Source organism: Aythya ferina (genome assembly GCF_964211825.1).
Source record: "Aythya ferina genome assembly, chromosome: 2".
NCBI classification, from domain to species: Eukaryota; Metazoa; Chordata; class Aves; order Anseriformes; family Anatidae; genus Aythya; species Aythya ferina.
The window spans coordinates 85,087,313-85,110,817 of record NC_140297.1 but is presented as its reverse complement, the minus strand read 5'-3'; the positions used below and the strand labels follow the sequence as shown (position 1 = coordinate 85,110,817).

The 23,505-nt window shown below is 37.3% G+C and overlaps 1 protein-coding gene across 5 annotated transcripts in view; it reads right to left on the bottom strand.

Annotated features, from left to right (window-relative positions):
- CTNND2 (catenin delta 2) overlaps positions 1-23,505 on the bottom strand; it is a 642,859-nt gene that overhangs the window by 45,200 nt on the left and 574,154 nt on the right. The window lies entirely within an intron of this gene.

The following is a 23,505-nucleotide window of genomic DNA, read 5'->3' as shown; positions in this document are numbered from 1 at the left end:
CATTACCTGAATTAGTGTAGCCCTGAAAGTGCCTAGAGTTCCAGATGAATCTTGTCCCTGTCCTGAACAGTGGAGATCTCGAATATAGTGAGGTGCAAGAGGGAGGTGTCGCAAACCAAGCAGGCAGGAAGAGCCCACACAGAAATGATGATGGTCAGTACGATGTGTAGCAAACTCTGGGCTCAGATTGCCAGTAAAAGGGATTTTGTAGGCACCAGAGCAGCAGTGAAATCACACATGATTTAAGAGGACAAAGGTTTATTGGTTTTCATAGGCAGATTTTCTACTGCCAGGGAAACATTTAGGGGAAAAATATCAAGACTCTAAAGGCAAGCTAAGTTAAGAGATAAGAAATGCTGGCAGAGGGGGCCTTAGGGCCAAACATATGTAGTAATTTGTGGGACAGAAGAGGAAGCAAATCCTGAAGATGAAGGGTAATTCTTCTTCCTATTACTGCTGTGCATGAAGTGCTATTGGATGAGGGAAGTGGAAAAAGTCCTGAGCAGCGAGACTGAAAAGCATGAACCCAAAAAGCATGGGCCCCATCACTTCTAGCAAGTGTCAGAGAACTGAGGTATTTGGATCGTTTTTGGACTAAGGCATAAAAGGAAAGCTAAAACCATCTTCAGGCAAGCTGGGGGAAATTTATGAGTCCAAATACAGAGAGCTAATGTGATTTCAGGTGCCCCTGGACACCTGAGATGTCTGCACAGAATGAGTAGACCTACAGAAGATTAACAGCCTTCTGGAAGGGCAGCTAGAGACAAGGTAGGATACTCTACTGTCTTTAATGTTTAATGCTTATCTTTAGGCTCTCTCGAATCTCACTCCTAATGCTTGGTCAGAAATGCTTTTTAGGTACTCAAGTCCTACCATCTTATGTTAGGAATGCACACAAGTATTTGTAATCTCTGGCACTCCAGAGCAAATGCATATTAAGGCATTTAACTTCTTAAAGCTAATTGATTATAGTACTGCAATTATCCCTATCAAGAAAACAAAACAAAACAAAAAACAAAAACAAAAACAAAAATAAATAAAATCTTTGTTCCATCATTTTTAAAGGACGTAGTGATGATTTAAGTGCTACAGGATCAGGCACTTAGAATGGTTTGAGTGAGCACCCCAGACATGCATGGGCCAGAGCCACTGCTTTAGCTGCTTCATATTAAGCTTGGCCTGCCAATTAAGTTGGGATAAAAGGTGCTTTGAGCTAGAGTACAATGCTGAATTTCACCTCCTTGCATGTTTATCTGAAGTTATTTCAAAACTCTGTGGAAATAAATTATTTTTGGGGAAGACAGAAAGAATAAAAAACATTACACACACACACACCCTCCTCCTGTGCCACCAAGAACCCAGGTGCACTTTGCTCACGGCTGCTGAGACGGAACAAAAGATCAGGTGGAGGTCTCAGATTCTCTCTTCCCCTCAGAAGCATGATACACACTTTTCACTTTTCCACCACTTCTGATGACAGGCGGCAAGATTTCAAGATATAAGACATATTCAGGATGGCCCACAACAAAGAGGAACAATACCCTTCCTGACGCATTGTACCATTCATTGGTTTTCTTTTTTTAGTGTCTTTTCATCAAGAATAAATTCAGCCATAGGTAGTATAGCATATAAAGCCCTACAGGGAGCAGGAACATTAATCTTTGATAGTTTCAGGCAAGAAACCCTCAAACTGTCATAGAGTGATGAAAGCACATGAACCACCAATATCTGTGTTGGCAATGGCAATTGAGATTTGCTTGTAAAAGAATCAAATACCTAACAGAGTAACCAATATAGAAGCTTTTATCTTTTTTTTAAAAAAAGATTAGCGATGCTGGTTCTACCTTTTCCAAGGGAAAGGTATGGCATGAAGAGAACTAGGAATGACAAAGAGCACAGCCATAAGAAGGATGGAAGAGAAGTATGTATAGAAGCCAGTAGCACTGGACAAAGAAAAAAGAGAGGCATTGTGGTAATTTCACCCTGAACATGCCATGGGAAATCACAACGGGGTGCAATGCAATCACAGCTTTTCAACAAATTGCTTTCTTAGATCCATGATCCTTGATAGATTTTCTTTCATGTTGCAGCATTTTAACCCAGCCACCTTTCTCCTTTAGCTTCCCTGTTACCAGAAACCTAACTTTTCTATTTCATGTATTTCTTGCCTCCCTCTGGCTGATCATTTTTCTTGCTTTCAACTCACCTTTTCAGGGCTGCCCCTTCTCCCCTCTATTACATGACTGATATTTTTCTTACTTGAACTGTACTCCTCAGCCCTTTGGTTCTTAACCACTAAGCTTTCCTGTTCCTTTGCTGTCTCTTGCATAGTTGATATTTAAGTGTATATCTCTGCATCTACCCTGTCTGCCAGGCTTTTCCATTCTCTCCTCATATTGGTTTAAACCACCTCCAGCTTGATGCTGAGCTATATCCTGATTATTTTTTTTCATGCCCAATACCTTCCTTTACCTGCTACTCTTTGGTGTTGTGAAAGACAGCTAAGCAGCCTGTCTCTCCTCACCCTTGTGCTGGAGAGGTGACCTTACCAGCAAACAAACCATCATACACAGGCATTCCAGCTCTAGGTGTGTTCTCTGACTTGCAGCCTGGTTTTGGAAGATGAATTTGGGAAGATGTGTAGGGTAATTTGTTGACTGTCTCACCCACACCGAGACTATAAAAATGAGTCAGTTCAAGTCTAGCTTGTCCTGCTTAATTACATGTTGACCTGATATGTCAAACAACTACAGAAGGAGAAAAAATCTCCACCAAGAAGCTTCTATTTGTTAACTTAAGCAGCAAAGGAAACAGCGTTATTTACGGTAAACTGTCACAAACTCACAGATATTGCTGCTTTTGTTGTTGTTCCCCCTCTCCTGGACACAAAAAAAAAAAAAAGAAAAAGAAAAGATTTGCATGTAGCTTTGGCCATCTTCCTTACAGTCTTAGCTTTACCAGTTGAATAGGAACAGAAATGACAGACACGGAATTCATTGTTCTTGGATGCAAGGAATTTCATTGCTTGGGTATGCTGGACTTTTATATCCTGAATGAATGGAGTCCATGTGGACAATCACTCAAGTAATTTGTCTTAATTCATTTTGTTTGCATTTCTTGTCAGGCCTGCAAACTCAAAAAGGCAAGGCAAGGAGTTGTTTGCCAACCTTTTGACCAGGTAGGGCAAATATAGATAATTAATTTGCTCCTTTACACACCAACAGATTTATTTCTCTTGTTTAGATTGCACTGTCATCTTTCTTTTCATCTTTCCACTAGCCCAAGTTAAAAAAGATTCTGCAGAGGAGTGATTCTTCAGTTAATTGCTGCAGGCTAAGTTTTCTGATTACTTGAGCTGGTTTTAGCCCCTTGCTATCCTCTTCCCTGCTCCCTGCTGAGAATACAGCTTTTGAAAGGCTGAATTTGAAAAAAAAAAAAAAAGTAAAAAAGTAGTTGTTTAATTAATGTTATGATTAATCAGTATTTCTAGTCCTTTGAAGAGGAAAAGTGCCATGTGAGTGTTGAGTGGAATTTCAGTTTTATCTGTATTATTTTCTGAGATAGGATAATACTTTGTTAATAGTCTGTTTCAGGGGACTTTAAATTAGGCCATAATGAAGAAGTAAGAATGTAATCTATTTTTGGAAAAATAAGTTTAGGTTTCAAGATCTATGCCCTGATCCACCACCCATTGAAATTAATGAGCCTGTCTACCAATGTCAGAAGTTATTAAACTGGATTCATAAAGCAGCAGCTTTTCTACTTTCGTTTTTACTTTGTGCACAAAACAGACAAAGATTCTGACAGGAGACCAATGTAACCAGGGTGAATTTCACCTAGATTTTGCTCTGCTTTAACATTTCATGCAGGAACAGCTATAATAGTATTTGCTGCTATTTTTCTTCTTCTTCACTTGTTCTAGAATATTACCTGGAACTCATGAAAAAATCTGTCCAAAAAGTCTGAAAGACTTTTTACATTACATTACATTTATATTACTTTTGCGTGCCTTTATATGCAGATACTATATGTCATGGTGATATGTACAGAAATTCTTCCACTGTTTAGAGATTTATGTGAAAACAGTAACAGAAATAAAAACAAAATGAAACCTCGTGATATATTCTGGCATTAAAAATTAAATACAACGTGTAGATGAAAACATGTTAGCTCAATAAATATATATATCTTTGTAAAATGATAGTGTTTTTTGAAAATAATTCTTCAAACAAATAACAAAACCACTCCAGGTCATATCGCAATGTCCATATATTCCTTAATTACTGCAATGTTCAAACACTTCTTAAATAATCACAAAGAAAATTCTACCTGGAGCAGTTAAGATAATTAATCTGTATGGAGGCAAAATAACAACACCTAGAATACATATCAATATTTCATATTACTTTAGTGTGCACAATACAATAATTTTTACTTAATGAGAAAACCCTAGTTAATGCTACCTTCACAGATGTAAATGTCTGGGAGAAGGGCAGAAAGGAAAAGAAAAAGAACACGTAAAAACTGTCAAGAGGAGAAGTCCTAACTGTTTAAAAAATATTTTAAAAAGCTTCAAACATAATTTATATCCACGAAAGAGTACGATCTACTGAAGTATTTGCTTTTGTTTTGCAATTTTAAAATTGTTAGCAAAGACTTCATGTAGCCACATTGTTTGTGTGTTGAACTGCTACTTAATGTAACTAAAGCAGACCATAGAAAGGTCTGCCATAGTAATAAAGTTACAGATACATTTATTAGAAATGGGGTCATGTAGAAAGTGGACAGGTATTCGCTTTTGCTAGGTATTTTGTAGAGGTCAACTCAATTTGCAGATAATAATAATGTTCTGACTCAGTGTAATCCTGTTCTTGACAGGCTGCTTTGTGTTCTTTAGAACTCAGCAATTTGAAAACTGTAAATTATATTGTAGTTTTATATGTTAATTCACTTGAAACTACTACATGTTAAAGACTCAATACAGCCGATACGCAAGAAAGAATGCTGTAGAATTAAACTCTGTGTTCTCATGGTAAGGACGAAAATGAATCTGATAGCCTTCCTTATCTAGTTCATATTATATTATATTTTGTTTGGACTATGACAGGACCAATTTCTACATTTCACATGGGAAAAAAAGAAAAAATAAAAGAAAAAAAAAAGGGAAAAAAAAGCATCCTCAGCTCTTCCTAGTTGTGCAGGTCATTAATAGCTGTGTTTGAAGAACTTGTGACAAATGAATCCCAGGCCAGACTCCTCTGCTGGAGTACAGCTCTACCAGAGCACAGTCCTGCTTGTGCTTCCTCAGGAGGCAGGAGCCAGAGGGGTGACAATCTTACTTGTCTGTGGGCTGTGCTACTGCTGTTTGTTTCAAGGTAACAGCTTCAGATGGCTCCTTCAGGTGAGCTGGTGATCAAGTATTTTCTCTTGTGGCCCCTGGAGAAACCTCAGCTCCAGACATCCTGTGAGTCTGCTCGATGTCACTAAGTTACTGCTCTTTTTAACCTGAGTCACAGCTGCTCACTTTCATTTGAGTAACACATGGAAGGAAGAGATGCAGCTGCCTACAGGGCAAGGCCATACCTTACCTTCCATCTGTGCATTCTTGGAGATCAAGCTGGATGGAGATCTGCTTAAGGCAAAGCCCACAACCACTTATATCCTCCAAGTTATCCTCCCAAACCTCTGCAACCTTGGCTGATTTCTGCTTCTTCCAAAAAGAAGAGGGCAATTAGGCAAGTCTTCCAAAAGTAGTTGTGTCCTCTTTCCAGACTTGGGGGAAAAGAAGAATTTGCCAGAGACCATCTGGCTCCCTAACTCCATGCGCCCTATCCAAAACAATCAGAGTGCTCTGAAAGACATCAGTGGAGTCAGAGTGAAAGATTTACATGTACTCAGCAGCCTCTCCAGTGACAGATGGCTGAATATAAACTACAATCCATACTGCAGGGAAAGGATGGGAGTTCAGGTTTGAGGAGCTAGAAAAGACTAAACAATAACAACAAATAGAAGAACTCAGAAGAAAAATAAATGCTTTCAGTTAGAACAGGCGAGAATTCAGATGCAATGCAGACCTCCTAACCAGTGGAGATTCAGAGGGCAACATTCCCAAAGGCAAACTATTTCTTCTTGATAGACTGCTCCACTGCAAATGATGAATTACAATTGCATAATATAATGTTCCTTCTGTGAGAGCAACCCTCAAGCAGTGTCACCTTCAGAAATTTTGCACACAAATATATGACTTTGCATATACTCATGCTAATCATATGCATTTTCTTCTAATTAAAATTAGCACTCTGATTATTTGCTAGAATAACCCTGAGTTATGAAATCCAAATAATGTATAAAACATATTGCTCTAAGAGCACCGTGAGTAGCACACAATCTAACAGGTCCTGTAACTTTTCTCCTAAGAGGAATAAGTCATGAGGCGATTTATTTTTCTCACGTTACATCAAAGAATGAGTGAACTCTGAGTGATAACCCTATACATTCTTTTGGTACACTGAGCTGAATTACTGCCTTATACTGCAAAATCTGCAAACTTGGTCTAGGAGGTTATTCTCCTTCTTGGGATTGCTGAAGATTTCTCAAGATTTTGAGCAGAAAAGGAAATTCAGAGCCTGTATCTTGAATAACATGCAAGGACAGCTATAAATTACCAGCGTCATTCACTGATTAATTAAATGACTACGTTCCTTATGTCAGAAAGACTAGTCCAACTCCGTTGCTGTTCCCCAAAGGGCTAAGTCTATAAAACAGAGGTGCATGAATGAGGTGCCTAGCTTAGTCATACTTGGCTGTGGACACTGATGCTTCTGGTAGAAAAATGAAACAAAACTCAGTGAAAATCATTTCCATACAAACCCTGGAATCACAGAACACTTAAAGGTTGGCAGGGTCCCTGGAGGCTATCTAGTCCAATTCCTCTACTCAGAGCAAGGTCAGGTTGGCATTTTTTTTATATTCTGATGGAATTTGCTGTATTTGAAGTTGTACCTATGACCGCTTGTCCTGTCAGTGGGCATCACAAAAAAGTGTTTGGCTTTGCCCATTTTACACCCTCCCATCAGGTGTACTATATACATTGATGAGATCCCCCCGAATCTCTTTTTTTCCAAGTTGAACAGTCCCATGTCTCAGCTCTTCCTCACAGGAGAGATGTTCCAGGCCCTTCATCTCCACAGCTCCTTGTTGGACTCTCCAGTATGTCCATGTCTCTCTTGTTCTGGGGGATGCGGGCCTGGACCCTGCACTCCAGGTGTGGCCTCACCAGTGTTGAGTAGAGGGGAAGGATCACCTCCTTCCACCTGCTGGCAACGCTTCTCATGCAGCCCAGGAGGCTGTTGGCCTTTTTTCATGTTGGGGCTCATGGCTGAGTCATAGATTTATTCAGATTTTTCTTGGCAGTTAAGGTGACGGCAGTGTAGTCACAATAGTGACTGTGAGACCACATTTGTTAGTATCCTAACCCTCACCACTAACCCCAAGACTAATTTACAACTCTTAGCCCTACTCCTACCTTATACCCCAATTCTGTTCCCTGACTGCAATACCACAAAGCTTAAGTCCAAACCCATAACAAAAACACAATAATGAAAAATGTGGTAGAAGAAGAAAATTAATTGCCACAAGAAGTGTTGATAATTGCCAAAAATACGTCATACTTTTTTTGGCATGATCTTGCTCTCCTAAAGCTGAGCAGGAGCAGTGAGGTGAGGCTTCATTTATCACTGTCTCAAACATTAGTTTTCACTGTGTAAGAAAATTGAAGTTTTTGCTCCTGTTAGCCATGTTATTTCTGTGGTACAATCTGGTTCCCAGATTACTTGACTTAGCTGAAATACTCAACAAAAATTCCTGCTTACGAACTAAATCCAGTGTAAAGCAGCTGAAGGATAGTGATGGATCTGATGCAAGGCACTGGCCTTCCATTTGACAATTATGCTAAATATTTAAACGGCATCACTAAACTCAATGTCTCTTAAATATCATAAGAGCCATTAAAAAATGGCTTCTAAAAATTCCACTCAGATAAATGACAATTTTGTAAAACAAAAACAAAAAAAAAAAAAAAAAAAGAGGAAAGGAAAGAATGTTTTTATTGGCATAACATGACCATATACATGGCAAAAATACTATCAGCTTTTGAGTGAAATGCAGTAACAGCAATATTATGCAGCCATGCATTCCTTTAAATATGAGCTCCTTATCAGATATAATCAGCAATACAAAAATATTTGCTATAATGTTGTATCAAATTCATAGCAGAAAAACTACGCCGAACAGATTATCTTTTAAAATCATTAATATAAAGCACACTCTTACCAATTACATTGGATATTTCTTAGCTTTCGGATTCATTGACATGCATATTCTTATCTTTGAAAATGTTTGAAATACGTCCTCAGTACATATTTATTTCAAATATTAAAAGTAAACATCCCTGAGACTATCTTGGAACCCGTCCCGCTTCTAAGCTATGAAATCCTCTTCTGAAAACAAATTAAAGTAGATAAATCTGTCACTTATGTTCAAGTTCTCTTTGTCCTGGAATTATCTTTCCTTTCAGAGATTGAGTTAAATAATGCTCTCCTTGTAATTCATGGAAGTATTTGGTTTTAGATCCCCAAACACCTGAAAAAATGTTTATATTAATATCAAGTACATTTCATGATTATATCTAGAATCAGAATAATTGAGGTTGGAAAGGACACCTGGAGATTGTGTAGTCTGGCTCCCTTGTTCAAACCAATGTAATGCAAAAACATAAAACACAAAGCTGCATATTAATAGGTGGAGACTGTTAAAGTAAAACACGTATTTTATCTGATATAATTGACATAGGACATAGCAAAAGGACCGGATGTCCTTTTGTTGCTCTCCTTCTGAAAAGGCTAATATTCCTAATGAAATAAATATTTACATATGATGAATACCTCTCTTCATGTGTGCACATGTATGTTTAGTCTCTTCTTCCAGTACAACATTTAAGGAGAATTTTTCATACATAAAGACACAATGGACTGAATTCTTTCTGATGTAAACATATTCTGGGAAATGAATGAATAAAGTGAGTGTGAGTGGAAAGATTAGCTAATACAAACCAGAAAGTATGTATTTATTTATAGAACTGTGGTGGAAAGTAAGAATGGTTTCTATGTATTGATAAACACACATACTACTGTGGAGTCACAAGTGTCCATTAGACCTAAATCTTTCTTCAGCAGAAACCACTAGTACATTAAGATTTTAAATTATTCAGTGTTTTAGCTAGTCCAAAAAACCCTATGCTTATTTTCTCCTGTCATAGCAGTTGAAATTTGATGCTAACTATCAAACATTTTGTAATCTGGGAGAAAAGTGGGCATAACGTCCCTGGAAGGAACACAGTGCTAGAGCAGCTGCAGTTTACTCTCATGAAGTTATTCTTGCAGGTGTACAGCCTGCAGGAATGAAGAAAAAACAAACAAACAAACAAAAAAACTCAGAAACAAAGAACAGACTATTCAAAATCACAACAGCAGTAACATGATGTGCCTTATAATTTTTTATTTATTTTTTAAACTGCTGGTGCTTTGCACCTATTGAAATGTAAAAGCAGCAGAAAAATACAGTATGTTTGTGCATTTCGTAGGTAAGAGACATATTCTATAGCAGAAAGCCTCATGGAGGACAGCCTGTGGATTTCACTTCTGTTGACACTAGTAGCACCTACAAGAGTAGTGTCACATCACATTCTCATGAGAAAGCTAACAGCAATTGCTGCAAATGAGATGAAAAATGTTTGGATCCTGCTACTCAGAAGAGTTATCAGTTGTTTGTCATTAAAATAGAAGCATGTAGCAAATGGATTCTGTCAAAAATGTATGAAAAACTCTGCAGACCATCTTCTATCCTGGGCCTATATCTATCCAGTATCACAGTCAGCAGTATAGATGGTGAAAGAGAGGACAGGGGCTGGAAAAAATGTTTGAGGACTGGTTTAGAATTCAGTTATTTTGATTTAGGAAGACAGAATTCTTTAAAGGCAAATGGAGAATATTAAACACAGGAGATGATTATCTGCAGAAATACAGAACAAAGCATAACCTATTGAGAAATAATTCTGTGGAAAGGATCAGGAACTCTGAAAGGATCACAAGATAGACAGGCAGGCATTGTAACATCAGTTGCTGTGAAAGACAGCTATGCAGGAGTCTATGAACAGCTACAGCTGGCAGAACATATAGGTAACATTTTCCTTTGTGCAGAGCCCTGTGGAGGAGTACCACAACCAGTGTGAATGCTGAACTTCTGGGAAGATACAGACCCACATGAGTAAGTCCAAATGAAAGCAAGAAGAATGTCTAGGAATACAGACCAAATTAACTGCTGGTATCTTAGATTAAATAATACATTCAGCTACTCTACCTCGTCAATCTGTAAAAAAGGTAATGTAAGTTGCATCACCCTTACTGACTGTCTTCATGAATGAATAGACATATGGCAGAGGTTTCCACTGGAGGCCGCAGATCATCAAGAGAAGACAGAAGAAGCCGAGTCCCCAAATATACGACCCCATTCTATGTTCTGAATTGGGTCTTCAAATGGTCTACTTAAAGAACTTGAAGAGAGAGAATTGTGCACCGTATCCAAATCAAAAGATTTTAAATAAATGGTTCAGTTTGTACTTTTTGTGGTTTCTGAACTACACTTGCAAGCTTCCATTTTCTGGCCTTTAAAAATATTCAGATGAAGTATGGGACCTCTTAGGTCCAGTAGCTGGAGTCTTGGAAGCAACCCAGTTTAAGCAGACATTCTTAGGTACAAGATAAGCAGAGAAGAGAGATGCAGTGGAAAAGACATGAAGTGCCATGTGATCGCAGTGTCAAAGGAAAAACAGGAAGAATTTGGGCCAGACTAGGAAAAAAAAAAAAAAAAGCAAAATGTGGGGACTGATGTGAAGACATTGTAGCTGGTGATGGTGGACAGAGACAGTTCAGGGAGAAAATTGAGCAGTTATCTGGAAGCCAAGTGAATGGGTCCACTACCTTGTTTGCAAAAGGAATAAACCACTCAGAGGTCCAAGAAGAGAAGCAAGTGAGATAAGAGACATGGCAGGTTCAACAACCTAAGGCACATGATCCAGGTCTTTGAATCTCAGTTTTCGCTACATTTTCAAACCCCACAATTCCCCAAGTTCATTTTATCACCATCTTTCTTTCCTTACCCCCTCATGTTGTCTGCTTCCTTTCCTTCAGGATGAGGAGAAGCAGAAAGCATGGACATCTTATCTCCTTCCAGTACTCTTCATAATCCAGACAATATCCTTCCTCTTTGATCACAGCCTTCAAGTGACTGGACAAACCTGGCTTCCAGGTCCCTGACAGAAGGGCCTGCTCTGACTCGCCTGCCTACCCTGCAAGAGTTATGTACACTCCAAGGGGCACAATACACAGGGCACTGCCCTTTGCAGCAAGATTAGTGTGTGAGTAGCTCACCTTGGATGCTTTCTCCTGGGCTCACTCTGCAATTTAATCTAGGCTATACGCCAAGACTGGTACTAAAGAATATTCTGTGTTGTTCATGGTGTCCTAGTTTACAGATTAGCACCACCATGTTTGCAAGTACTCCCATCCGTTTGTAGTTATGACTTGCTGTTTTAGAATGCCTTTTAGCTGATGATCTCTAGACACTTTCTGCACTTTACCATCCCTGACAATGACAGACTTGTGATTATTCATTCACAGTTAAGGAAACGAATACAACTCAGGCCAGTGACCTGAGCTATCAAGAAGCCATCTAAAACGTAACAGTTCCTTTGCTCAGGAATAACTGAACAAACCTAGAGAACAAATTAACACTTCCAACTACCAGACATGATTGATTTTGCAACATTTGCCTTCTAAACCATTTAATTCTCTTAGTTTGTTTACTTCAGTGGCAAATATACAACAAATCTCTAGCCATAGGGCTCCTAATTGCAGTCTTATTAATACTGCCAGGCTAATAGCTACTGATGTCTTATACTTTAAAGTACATTTTATAATAAATAAGGGTGAAGAAAGAGACATTTGATTTCTGTAAGAATGTGGGAAGGGTTACAAATAAGCTAAACTCTGACACTTAATCATTTTTTGCCTTGTTTGAAGCTTTAACTAAAGGTGCAGTTCTTTTTTCTTTCTCTTTTTAATAACTTTGCTTCGGCTTTGAAGTTTCTGTAAGCTGAGGGTAGCTTATCAGAGAAGTCCCTGAGAATGAAAGATGCTTAAATAGGGCTACAAGCGAATGAGATGAATTTCAGTATTCCTACGAAGAGGCTGAGCTCTTCCATGTAAGGCACATACATATTCAATCTCAAGGCAGAAGAATGGATTTAACTACAGTGGATAATGCACAAAAATCCATCCTCAGAACCCTCATCTCAGAGGCTTTGCTCATGATGAACTCCCTATTTCAGATTGTTAGTGGCTCACAGGAGAGAAGGAGACATGCCCTTTTCTTCGGGGCTTGATTTAGACATTGGCAGTATAGTATTGTACAAGAGGGGATAACACCTTTAACTCCTGAAGATTTAATACCTACATAGGGAAATTATACATGTAGCCATGTCAACCTATCTGATATCATTGTATTCCAAAGCAGTCTGGTTTTGTCTGGCTGTTGCATGCAGCTTATCTGTTTTTTTATTGTAATTTTTAAGAAAAAACAGAAGGGAATTACCAAAACATTTATTTTTTTTTTAGCCACATAACTGTTTACACTGGTGCAGCAATACTATGGTAAGGCTCATAGTGGTTGCATTCTAACAAATTAAAGCAACCTTCAGGGTGTGGGGGGACATCCAGTGTGCAAGTGGAAAGTATATCAGATAATGACCCCATTTTGAGCCTCACAAGCGCAACTGGGCCAAGCAGAGTTTTCCAACCCTCCTGTCAGCTACTCTTGTGAGTTGTTTGACTTTGTTCTGTTTAAGAAGAGTTTGTCTGCAAAAGAAAAGTCATTTTTTGCTCACTCAGCTCATTTTGACCAATAAGTCAGGCAGCACTGACTAACACAAGTAGTTTGAGTGTAGACACGATGTGTTAATGAGAGGCTGGAGGGAGGCTAGGAGCAGGAATACCTTCTGCCATGGACTGCCTCAGGGTGAGTTATGGTGTCTCAGATTTGGGAAATAAATTTTCTAAACATGCTAACTCAATCATCTAAGAACCTATAACTTTAGAGTGAGAACGGAAATTCCACTATTAAAAAAGGAACTCTCTTTATGTAATAGTTTAATATAATTTTATTTTCCTATTAGCTTTGCTTAGTGACGAAAGTGCAACATTTTCAAAGGAACAAAAATGACTTAACTGGCATCCAACTCCATTTTCCAAAATTGACTATTAGTCCCTTTACAATAGTCCGCTTAGAGCCTATGTCATGACTGAAAATTGAAATTCAGTTCTTAATGCACCACCATGCACCTAAAAACTCTACACTGTAAAACTAAGTTGTACTTTTACTTCTCCTGCTCTCATACTTAACTCTGGATTTACAGTAGGTCTCAGCATTGCTTTAAAATGTTATGATAATTAGCACCCTTTCAGACCTACTCACTTCTCAATAATGCTGCTTTGTTACTGTGAGTTGAATCCTGTTTGTCACGAATGAAAAATTCCTTTTAGCTTCCACAAGAAGAATATTAAGCTGACAGCTACAAGATTTTAGTTTGGTTGTTGCAATCACGTGACATAATATGCGTTTTTTAAAGATAAATGGAATACCTTTCCATATGCATGTGTACCCCGCAGCACACTGTCCCTTCCTCTTTGGTGCAGGTAGAACTACATACATTCTTACAAACATAATTTTGTGTGTATGTATTCATTTATATAACAATTAATTTAAAGGTACTCTATGCCATTTAATATGGGGGTAATTTTGCAGATGATATACACTGCTGAAGTTGAAGAAAATTACAATAAAGGAGAGAAGAGAATGAAAATGCCTTTGTACGTATTAGTGTTTGTGACCACATTGCCTACAACCACCATTTTTTCCAATTTATCTGCAACAATTTTAAATTCATGTTATTGTTACACAATTGAGCTATTTATCAGATCAGGTCAGAATCTATTAGACTACACGTGATTACTAAGACTAATTACTACTGAAGAGATTACTACTACTGAACATTAACGCAACTACATTTATTTCTATTGGTTTTAAAATAACCAAAAGACAACGTTAAACATTCCACAGTATTTGCCTTTTTAAATTAGCAAGGTAGTGCCTCACTAAAACCACAACATTTTGAACTATAATTCCCTCTCTCGTAAAGGAAGCAAACTCCTGCGTTTAAGTGGATTTAATGACAATTATCCTATTACTGCCTTAATTCCACAACAGGAATAATATGATCTGACCATGGTCCTCATATTTTGTGCCACTGAAATTGTGGTTTGAAATTTGGTGACACTGAAGTAATTTAAATATATGCAATGATGTCACTGAGGTTAAACACATTGAAATTGTGTTTATCCACTTCTAATTTTGGAATTACAGAGTTTACTCTGCATGGCTTGAAGTAATCAACACATCAGCTTACCCACTTCTTACTCACTATAGTATCCTTACAGCCAAACTGGTGACACTTTGATCAGATAAGTGGATGGTATGGTGGGTGGAAAACTGGCTTGACTGCTGGCCTCAAAAGGTGGTGATCAGCAGTGAAAAATCCAACTGGCAGGTGGTTACTAGTGGTGTCCCACAGGTGTTGATAGTGGGGGCAATACTGTTTAACATCCTCACTAACAACCTGAATGATAGAATAGAAAGCATTCTCAGAAAGCCTGTGGACAAAAAAATGTTGCGAGGAATAGTCAATATACTGGAACAGACAAAATACCAGAGGACAGGGCTGCTACTCAGCTGAACAACCTCAGAGTTAACAGGCAAGTCCTGCACGTGGGAGGAAATAACCACACGCATCAGTACAGGTTGTGGGACAACTGGTTGGAGTGCAGGTTTTCAAAAGAAACCCAAAACCTAGGGGTGCTAGTGGATGCTAGTGGATTTTTGACTCATATTCATATTTGAATATGAATTCATATTTGAATATGAGTCAAAAATATGCCCTGGCAGCAAAGGCTGACCACATCCTAGGCTGTATGTGGTGGAGTTTAGCCACAAAAATGATTCTTCATCTAGACTCAGATGATTCTTCCTCTAGCTTGCATGAAAAGTATTGCACCCAGTTTTGGTCTCCCCTGTATGTGGTAAACACTGCAACAGTGGAGCAAGTCTAGTGGAGCACAACAAAGATACTCAAGGGGCTGGAACACATGGCATGCAAGAACAGCATTTGCTGGCACTATGAAGGTTAAGGAGAGATCTTACTTACTGCAACTACTTAATGGGATAGTGTAAAGAAGAGGTTCATCTTGAAGTTTTATGACTCTTTCAACCAATATAAAGAGTGTATTTTAAAACATTTTCCTTAATTTCATGAAATATAACTGCAAGCAGAATTTGCTTACTCAAATCATTTCAGCTAGTATCCACACAAATTTCTCGGTATATTTAACCCAGCCTGTTAGTAGGTAAGGCTGCCTATAAAGAAATGTAAATTTTGACCTTCATTGTTGATGCCTTCCCTGCACATTCATCAGGGTTTACAAAACAGCCCTACCAGTGACAAGGCAGATTTTATTTCCTTTTCTTTCTATAGGGCAGGTCTCCATTTTCTCCTGAAAATTCTCAAATTGGTCTCTTTGGAGGTGGTTCTGTGTCAAGCTTGTTCAAAGTTTTCAATCTGGAGTACTGGAGGGATCACATCTAAAATATTCAATTATTTGGTTTCTTAAAAAAAAAAAAAAAAAGACTTCAATTATAAGCTTTAACAAAGTGCTGTATTCTTTTGTCATAATGCAATCCTTCAAATTGCATTATGCATACTATATTTCTACACCAAAAGCATGGATTTAAATAGTAATGCTTTCTTAGATCAATTGCTGAAGTCTAATCTATCATTATAAAGTATTATACATTATATATATAAAAATTGCTAACTCTAGGGGGTAGTCATTGTATCTTTTTAATGTTTGCACAATCTCTTGCATAATGCAGCCACAAGAGGAAGCAAAAGGAAAATGAAAAACGTAATACTAAAGATGATATCAGTAATACCAGATTTCAAATAATTTCATAGAGATGCCATGCAGAGATCAATGGGGCTTTGAAGATGATTCTGAGGGTTCTCTAGGCTTTCCTTGGGAGGAAAACTAAATTTCTTTATTTTGTTTAATTGAGCCCATCTAGATATTAAGTACCAGAATCACAGCCTTACCTTATGGAATTATGATAATAAGGCCCCTCAGCAAATTGATTATTTCCTCACTTATATCAGATGATTAGGATTTGTTACCCTTTTAGTATTTTGTCACTGTGTATTACAAAACTGTTGCTATTCCATCCCAGCAGTTATATGCATGAAACAACAGACTTGGATTATTATTTTTTTTTAATTGCTTGTGAAGTAGGGTTTCCAGCTGATTAATCTGAGACCTATTCAACTAGTATTCAACAGAAGAACCCCAAAAGGAGCAGAAAGCTAACACACTGGCGCTACTTCCAGCCATCCAGGACAGCATGTTCAGAGATACTACGCACACCTACAAAGGTACACTATAAAGGTAGGTAAGATATGCAAGAATTTATTTGCAAAAGCTGCTGCTATAGACTATTGTTCTGCTTTCTGTAATCAGAAGGATATTTGAAGTTTTAATAATAATATCTGAAACAAGAGCCTTTAACAGTAAAAAAAAAAAAAACACACAAAAAAAAACAAAAAAACACAACACAGAATAAATGATGTAAACAACTGGTCTATGCCTCAGTTTTTACAAGCACCCAAATCCTACATCAAAGTACTTCATGAAAAACAATTATTCTGTAAGCAAAACAGTGTCATCTGAAGATGCCATGCAGAAACCAACAAGTATGAGACTAAGCTGACTCTTTACAACCGTCACAGAGTAAACGAGCACAAGGAGCTCTCATATTTTGGGAAGGAATACATATAACCCATCAGAGAAATCCAGTCACATTCTTTGTAGCCTGGGGCTACTAATAACAACTAGGAACGTTAATGGTCAGGAATGGAAAAGAAAAACTAAATTCAGTTTAACTACATTGAGATTCGGATAAAACACCAGCTATAAGAATGCAGATATCAGCACTACTTCCTAATCTGGCATTCCTTGAAAAACTACTCTCTGATTCTTTTATCTTTGTCATATTGCCCTTGGAAAATCAGACATTTTATGGTCCAAATGTTTAGCTACCAGATGATAACGAACATCTTTGTTGCATACCCACAGGTATTTTACACCCGTGCTAGCTTTTTTCCTTTCTCAGCTCCATGTTCAACATTCTTTGAAACTACAGTGCCCTAGACCCATTCCTAAAGTCTTCACATGCAAGAAGAATTTTAAATTTACTCTATCAAATGATAATTTGCTGTATTTTACTCTTTCATTGATGTGTCATGGGAAGGATAAGAGTTCTAGTTTCTTCAAGGAAATGTGCTTTTAGTAAAAAATGACATGTATGTAATTTTTATCATTTGAAAATGGCTTAAATTGATAACAATTCCAGGAGAGAAAGGTATTTTGCATCTTATGTAGAATAAAATTAACTTACTGTTCCATGAATTGAAGATGATACACAACAGGCTGGAAACATCTGTTTTGATACACTTACCTGTTAATGTACATCTGCCACAAAACTTCAATTTTTAAAACTGCTTTGCAGATATGGAGTAATTCCTTGTGGATTTAAAGGTACTTTTAAAATTACTTTGGCAGTTTAAGACATTTGCATTTCTACTGTTGCATGTTTAATGCAATATGCAACTGAACTACATGCACTTTTTAGATCAGAACTCTGAATTTCCAAAAGATAAGTAGCACTTCTCAGCACGAACACACTGAGAAACAGACATGAAAATTAATACTGAATTGTTTGAAATGTCAATTTTCTGAGTGAGAAGTGTATACAGTTCAATTTAATTGCTTTATACCGTGTGCAGAAAACCAGAACCAAACTGAAATTGTTTATCATCTCAAAACGTAACGTACAGGTTGGGGCACTTTCTTATGTGTGAAATGCACATCAGAGAGGTGAGAAGGTACATCAGTTGTCTGCTTATTTATTTAGTTAGTTTTTATGTTTGTTTTTGTTGTTTTTCTTTTGGCAGTCAAACTGAATCTAGGTTTTCCTATTGCAATATTGCAGATGACTCTCTTGAGACTTTGGCATTTAAGATATAAATGCCAAATATAGATGCCAATATATTTTCTAGGCATTTCTGCAGTGTATTCTACTATGAGGAAAGAAAGGCTGACCTGGGGCTGTGTTATATGGTTAGTATTGTGAAGCATCTTGATCTTATTTTATAGAGAAGAAATGCTGTGTGTTTCTTTGACTATGCGATTACAATAAAAACCCCATCTCTGAAAGTGGTATTCTCTGATATGCTAGACCTGAGCCTGTATTCAGTTCTTTCTGTTGCTTTGAGTGGTAATGAAAAATTGCAGTGCTTTTTCACTAATTGTCCTTGTAAAACCTAAGCTAATTAAAGGCAAGCAAAACAACTTATTCTGCTTATCAAAAGAATTTCTTAAGATTCTACCTGCTCATCTTCAGTCTCCCAAACGCTAGTCATCAAGTCCCTGGCTACTGCTCTAGGTTCTCACCCAGGATTCGCTTCACCCTAAGATCCAAGACTCATGGTGACAAAGGTGACTGGGGCGAACACCTAGATGTGCTGTTTTCTCTCTGCAGTCTATAGCAGAAACCTACCTAACTAGCTTAAACAGCACATTTTTATATGGTTCATGGTAGAGGGAAACTGATCCAAATCCATACTGCCATACTTATGCTATAGGGATGTTCAGATGTAAAGGAGACTTAATGTAGTCTTAAAAATGCCTGATTGTGACTTTGATCTTAAAAATGAGAATTCATTTTTACCAACCCTGTTTTTCTCCCTAAATCTCTTCACTTGAGAATGCTGTTTAATAAGAAATGACTGAGGAAGGAAACCTTTCCTATCCTCTATAACCTTCTGGTCTGCTTGCCAGAAATATATTTGAGATAAAACAGAGCAAACGGCAATGCACAAGTGGCTGAAGGCACATGAAATGTCAAAATCTCCTTGACAGAAAGCTTTTACACTGTAATGGAAAAATATTTAACATTTAAACTTCTGTCAGTTTAAGTTCTCAGCTAACTTATGTATACAACGTTAGAAAACAGGGAGTCTAAACTTTGCCATAGAGGTGTTATAAAACTACAAAGCTAAATTATGTGTTTAATAATATTCTTCTCTTCATTGATACAAAGTAAGGAACATGAGCTATTAATGCATGACCATCTTTTCCATTTGCTAAATCAACTTCTTGACGACAACATCTTTTAATTCAGGTATCTGTTTATTGTAATATATGTTTTGCACAGCTCAACTACTAAACATAGAAAATGAAGTGCAATAAAGAAGAACACACATTGAACAAATAGCGGTATATATTCTTTCTTCAACTTCTGAAAAAATGTCTACGGTTTGTGATTAACATCTTCTGGCATCTTATGCATTGTGAATTTACGTCAATTTAACATTTCAGTGACTAAGCTGCTTTATAAGTCAATTAAAAATTCAATAAAAAATCAGTGACTCAGATTCTTGCAGATGTATATGTGACAAATTCAAAAGTGTTCACATTTAAAAAGGAAAGAAAGCTGTGTGTATACACTCTAAGTGAGATGAAAACCGCATATTTTATATAATCACCTTCCAGTCCATCACTGTATTCTCTATCAATATACATTACTAGCACTTAGAATTTTTATAGCTTTGGTTCTTGTAACTAAAAAAGTAAATACCATCTCCACTTGGATTTATTACTGAGACAGAAACAAAGTTATGGTATTGAAAAGTGGCCATGTTCTAGGATAGTAGGAACCCACATAGCTATTTATGCTCCACAAGTCACATTCTGCTGTTAGAATGCAAATGCTTGTTTTTGACATGTTTTCAGCCAGCAGCTGAAAGCAAATCTTTCCAAATGTGAATCAATATCACACTTTGAAATAACATACCTGACCCTGCTCTGAGTACGAGGCTGGGCTGGATGACCTCCTGAAGTTCCTTCTAACCTGAATTATTCTATGAGTCTAACAATTCATTAGAGTTGTGAACTCTTGATACATATTTCAACCAAACTTTCTCTGATTTAGCAATAAAACTTTCTACCAAACACTGTCTTCTTCAGACACTCAAATACATATACACTGCTCATGAGATGGCTCAGCGGCAATTTACACATTCCCCTTTTTTTTTAATTTCTCACAGTGGCGGGGCAGTAATACAGGGTGAGATCCATTTTATCATATTAGTTCAATCACTTTCTGAGAGTTTCTCTTTGTCTGCCAACTGTAAGGGAATCTATTTCATGTATATTACATGGGATACAAAACTTTTAGACACCTAGCAAGACTAAGCAGGTTCCAACACAAGCTGAGCAACAATTTAATTGATACACTATCTTTATAACTAACTGTATCACCAACAGATGAGTGGGAATTGAGAATAATTCAGTACTGACACCTTATAGCCTGGAACAATTATTAAAAAATAACCCTCCTTTGCATGCCCTGTCTCAAGACTTGGTTGAATAATGCTTTTGCAATGATATCCACAAAAGTGATGTCTTAATTACTGCAGCACTTTAATTTATCCCCTCACTAGAATCTAGAGACCTGAACAGATACATGGCTTCTCCACATACTGTAAATGAAGAGATATATAAGGATATATAGCTCCTGCATAGGTCAGTAAGTCAACAAAAAGCATTAGGTGGAATTGTCCTCCTTTTTTTTCAAGGGTGAGTGATCAAAATACTTTTGGTTTCTTAAAATATCTTTTATTTAACCACAAAAATATAGCCCAAGTGGCCACAGAAATTGCATGAGTGGGGCTGTTGAAATAATAGTACGATATTTCTCTCAATCACCATTGGCCCAGAATCACATTGGAAATCACTGTCAGGATAAGGACAAGCTGACAGAAAGACCTGAAGCACAAAACCGTGCACTGAAAGAATACAACAGGCAATATCAACTGTCATACATCCCCAAGGCCCACAGCACTACTTCCCTCAGCCGTGGCACTGCTGGGAGAGAGACAACATTGATGAGCCTTCCCATGGGGCACACTTTTGAGAAGCAACATAGAACAGCTGCTATTTTGTACAGATGATGGTCCTGAAATGCAAGTGGAAAATGAATATGACCTGAAAATGACTGGGCAGTATGCCCAAGGAGGGAAAAACAGGTGCTGGATTACCTAGTATCAGTACAAGATAGGCTGAGCTTACTATGTCTTCATCTCAGTGTGGTTTAATTTTGGTGAGGAGAAAGATGAATTTGCCCACTGTCTGAACCTTCAACTAGAGAGCACATGGCACAATGTAGAACTGATGGAGAAGGAGAAAAATGAGGGTCGTTTTAAGGACAGAGAGCAGGTCCTAAATGAAACCCAGGAAGAAAAAATCACTATAAAACAAACAAACAAACAAACAACAACAAAATGCTATATGGGGATGGCTGAGAAAAAGTTTAAGAGAAAGCTGGCCCCAAACTTTCTCAATATAACAACACACCTGATAGATTTGTGACAAAACCAAAATAGATTGGTAAATTCTACAAAGTCTAGAAAGAAATTTGTGGTCGTTTTGTTTGTTTTGTAGTTTGGTACAGGTGAGTCTGAATTTTAGCAATCTTTCTGATATGTTTGCCAGATGCCTCAACACTGATTTATGGGCTGCTTGGCAGCAGCAGAAAGAAATATCACATTTTGTGGCCTATATCAGTAAAATTTTGTCAGCTGGGAATGGAACCACAGCACCACTGAAAAGAAATGCGATTATACCTACAGAATCTTTACTGTGTATACAGATGGACAATTAACCTTTAAAAAAGGTTATCCTAAGGTGAAAATCACAGTCTGTGAGGTAGAGTTTGTCACCACAAGAATATGATGCACAAACTGAAACTTCAAAGAGGCACGATAAACAGGATGCTGATTCTACTTAGTTAGAAAGAGCTCATGTGATGAACGCTAACAAGCGTTCCTTGAGCCCTCCTTTCCATAGCAACAGTGAAGGTATCTCAGAACATGTGGAATTTCAATATTCACAGAACCAGACTGCTTACAATGAGTTGAAATCCTTGACAACTGCAGATGTTCAGCATTTATGAAAATCAGATCTATGATGTGACCAATTCACTATAAAATAATCGTGAACAAGAGAAATAGTGACCATTATTACTGTTACTTTGAAGTGCAGTGAAAAAAGCCAAAGAAATAAACATACAAAGATCATAGCTCAAATGGTTCAGGAACTATAGTCATACCTTCCCTATTGTATTGGCATGTTTGCACTTTTTTCTAAACTGCAACAAATGTGTTTTGTAATTATAAAGTACAATTCCCCAGAATCACCCCACAAATAATTTAACTCTGAGCAGCACTGCAGTCATAACCATCTGGCAAGATAAATAAAACTATTAGGTGATTATTGTCAACAGACTTTTTCTGTCTTTTTAAAATTCTTCTTTGTTTACATCACATGTTCTCTGAATATTCCATAAAACATTAACATTCGGAAGCTATGCAATCTTATTATCCATAATTTGACGAGTATTTTGTATGGCATGTCATATTAAAAGGCAGCTCTATTTTCACATGCTTAGCTTTACATTCCTAAATGAAATTTGAATATTCAGAAAGGAAATAAAAAAAAATTCAATTATAAAATGAAAATCACAGTATAGGAAAGCTAACCAAAGCCTAATTCATAGCATTACAAACCATGTTTACACTCAGTAAATTTGACTATTAAATATTTTGTGCATTGTCAATAAGTAAATAAGAGATTACAGAAAAAAAAAATGTGAATGTGGTTTGTGAACCCTATAGAGAAAGTCCCATAAGAAAAGGACTAAGATGTTGAATAGACTATGACATGCTGAAGACTGAAAGTGGAGGTGGGATCATGAGACAAAATAAAAAGATCATCAGTTATTCACCCAGATTAGATGGACTGATATACTGGCTTCAGCAATGATTTCTACTTTAAAATTTCTAAAAAAAAAAAACAACAGAAAAAAACAAACACACACACACACACAAAAAAAAGCAAACACCCACACTTGCAGTATCTTGCTTCCTGAAGGCTGAAAACAATACATCAAACAACTCTAATTTCATGCCAATTTTATCAACTGTAACATGAGCAAAAGCTGACCAAGTACGGTGCTCTGGCATGCGAAGAAAGCATCAGTCTTGAGTTCAATTCCTGGGTAAGCCTAGCAGGTTTACACTATTCACCAGTCTCTACCTCTATTTGCTTTACAACATTTTGTCAGTGAAGTTGTCACTAGTTTGTAAAATATGTCAGGAGAGTGATTGCC